The sequence below is a fragment of the Leishmania donovani genome, chromosome 32, assembly GCF_000227135.1.
Source record: "Leishmania donovani BPK282A1 complete genome, chromosome 32".
In the NCBI taxonomy this organism is placed as follows: Eukaryota; Euglenozoa; class Kinetoplastea; order Trypanosomatida; family Trypanosomatidae; genus Leishmania; species Leishmania donovani.
The window spans coordinates 349,376-352,537 of record NC_018259.1 but is presented as its reverse complement, the minus strand read 5'-3'; positions in this window follow the sequence as shown (position 1 = coordinate 352,537).

Here is a 3,162-nt window from a genome sequence, read left to right as displayed (position 1 = left end):
GGGGGGGGGGGGGGGGGGGGGGGGGTGGCTGCTTCGCTTCTCCACACAGACAGTGTCGGGGGTGCGCCGCGCCCTCAGATACCACACATTGAGGTCCCCCCCTCCGTCACCCGGGTATCGAGGGCGTTATCCCACGGAAAAGAAAAAGCGTGGAGGGGATAGAGGAAGGAATGAGTACGGCATACGATGACGAACTTGTGAGAAGATATGTCGGTGCCACCGTTGGCCTTCTAGTGGTCAGGAAGGCAGCAAGAAGGGAAGGGAGGAACCAACCACCCCTTCTCACCGCCGTCCCTCCCTCCACCCGTTTTGGTTCCACATGCGCCCCTCTCTACGCGTGGCGCGCGCTGCCCGAGCGGGGAGAACCGGAGCGGCTCTCAAAACGCCAACATGAAGCACGGACCCACGCACGGAGCCTGGACTGGGCAAGCGTGCGCACCTCCTCCGTTTCTGCGGGCACAGCCGCCCCTGTTTGTTGCACACGAATGCGGCGCTGCGCTCGTGTGGGTGATGGTCGCGTGAGAAAGAGAAAACGAAATATTGTTGGCCGCCACTCCCTCTCACCCGTGAAGACTGCTGCGGGAAGGGTCTCGGCGGCGGTGCTCACAATTTTTCGTGTAGGCTAGGTTGCCTCTCCCTCCTGTTGCTGTCGTTTTGGTCTGTTATAGCATTGAGATGAATGATGCGATGAAAAAAAAAAGTAGATGTCCTCCTAGCGATTTTCGTTTGCTTGCCCCCTCCATCCTTAAGATCTTGTCTAGAGCCCGCGATGTTGGCCGTAGCCCTCGTTATCCTCCCCGTGCTTCTCTGCGCTCTCCCACAGGCACGACCAAGCTGGTGTCTTCTTGTCACGGCAACGACGAGGAAGTGAAAGGAGGAGCGAGAAGGTCACACACATGCGCGAAGAACAACAGAGGAAAGCAGACAAACGCGATCACATGAGGCGCAGCACACACACACACACACGGAGAGAAGGGATGCGCGTTCGAGCATGCGGCACTACCCACGGAGCCAAGAAAAAGAGAGACTGGGAGGGAGGGAGGGAGGTGTGTGTGAGTGTGTGTGCTGGGAGTGGTACTAAAGGCATACCGCAAACCAACACGAGCGGCTGCGTGATTTTCTACTTCACTTTTCGTACTTGCTCAATAGAGAAAAAACGAAGAGTGAAGGAAAACAAACAACAACGAAAAAGAATGGTGGGGGCTATGTGGTATGAGTACTCGCGCAATCCACAGAACAACAAACGCGAGAAGGGTCAGGGAAGAGCAAGAAACGAAAGAAAAAGGGAAAACATGAACCAGCGATCCCTCATGCGCCTAAACGCAAAATACACGTGAATCAGTAGGCGGAAAAAAAAAGAAGAAACCCCGCCCATACACAGAGAGATGGGCACGCACAAGTTCCACGCCTATCAGATAAACATAACGAAGCACGCAAAACAAAATAGAAACGGAAGTTAATATAGGTAACAAGAATTTGGTGAGGGAAACGGAAATCGAAACGAGAGATGGTAAAGGGAGAGAGAGGAAAGAAAAACAAAAAGATAAAAACTGTAGGTTTGAAGAAGAAGGGGAGGGGTTAGAGAATGCCGTTACAAGTACATCAGCGCCGTCTAGCTACTCAGGAAGAGAGTGTGGGGAAAGGAACATTGGAGGGGGGGCGGCGGCGGTGACTGCGTTGCCCGGCCACATGGCACGAACAAGGAGAAGGAGTGGAAGAGGAAAGGCGAGGACAACATCTGCAGAGGAACAGGAGGCCAAGGAGCGTTCTGTTACTAAAAAAAAAGGAGAGTGCATACACACCCTGAAGCGATACTTCCTTGAAGGGTAGCGAAGAAGCCTGTGCCACGACCCTCCCACTCCACAGTCGCGCAATGGGAGAGACCATCACGCTGTCTTCGGCTAATGTAGGGTTGAACAGCTTCAGAAGAAAGCAAGAGTGTAAAAAAGAGTAAGCAGCTACGCTACTGCATCTCCGCAATCCTATCGCTTGTCACTCCCTCACCGTTGCCCGCCAACTTTGACAGTACCTGCGCATATACACAGGCGCCTGCACCCCCCTTCCCACCTCCCCTCCGAGGGCGCCATCCTCAGCGGAATGCCAGCACCTGGGCAAAGCCCTTCTCTGACACTTCGCGAACACGAACGCACCCCCCCCCCATTTTCACGAAAAAAAAAGAACAAGACTCTGGGGTACTTGCACGTTTTTTTTCTTTTCCTTCCCAAGACGAACAAATGCTCTACACGGCACCCCCAAAGGCGGCCGGTCACCGGCATCAATAGCAAGAGCGCGAGGTGCTTTTCACATTCTCCAAGCCAGCTACGCACATATACACACAGAGGGAACAACAAGGCCGAAGAAAAACAAACTCAAAAACAGAAAAAGAACGGTGAGAACGGAGTGAGAACAAAAAAAAACACGGAACAAAACGAAATTCATTAACGTCGATGACCCCGAATAGGGGAGGCAAAGCAAAATGAGAGCAGAAGACCTTTGATGAGAGTACAGAACCAAAAACACACACAAAAAAAAAACACAACTGCGCGGGTGTGAATGAGAGCATACTGGGTGAGTGGGAAAAACAATGAGTATAAACGCGCGGCGCCTGTACGCTCGCTAAACAATATGCCTTCTCGCCAGCATGCGGGCATGCGCTATATGCGCACCCCCACGCACACGCAGAGGTACACAACCACGGCACAACACAAATCACGAGATAATGAGAAAGCACGTCCAAGAAACGAATCCTCGTCAACCTCTAATACACCCGTGGCTCATGCACAAGCCCCAGACACAGAAAAAAAAAAGACAGAAGAGGGAAGCACCGTCAAACGGAGACTAACTACCATAATACAGAAGCTGCTGCACGAATAAACAAAAACGGGGCAGAAAGCGAGAGCTCGCAAATGCACTGCGCATCATTCTCCCTATTTTCTTGGTCCTTGTCTTCCCTCTTCTCTGTTACTCAGCAGCGATTGAAAAGAGGGGAGCCAACACCACCCAAGTCTACACAGCCCATCAAAAACACAAACGTCAGCGAAACAACCACACACACACACAAAGCAGAGCACACATACACACGCCGGCACGACTCTCTCACTCTTTCGCTGCCTTCTTTGGGTTCTGCTTTTACTTTCCAGAAGCCTGCCCATTCTACCGCTG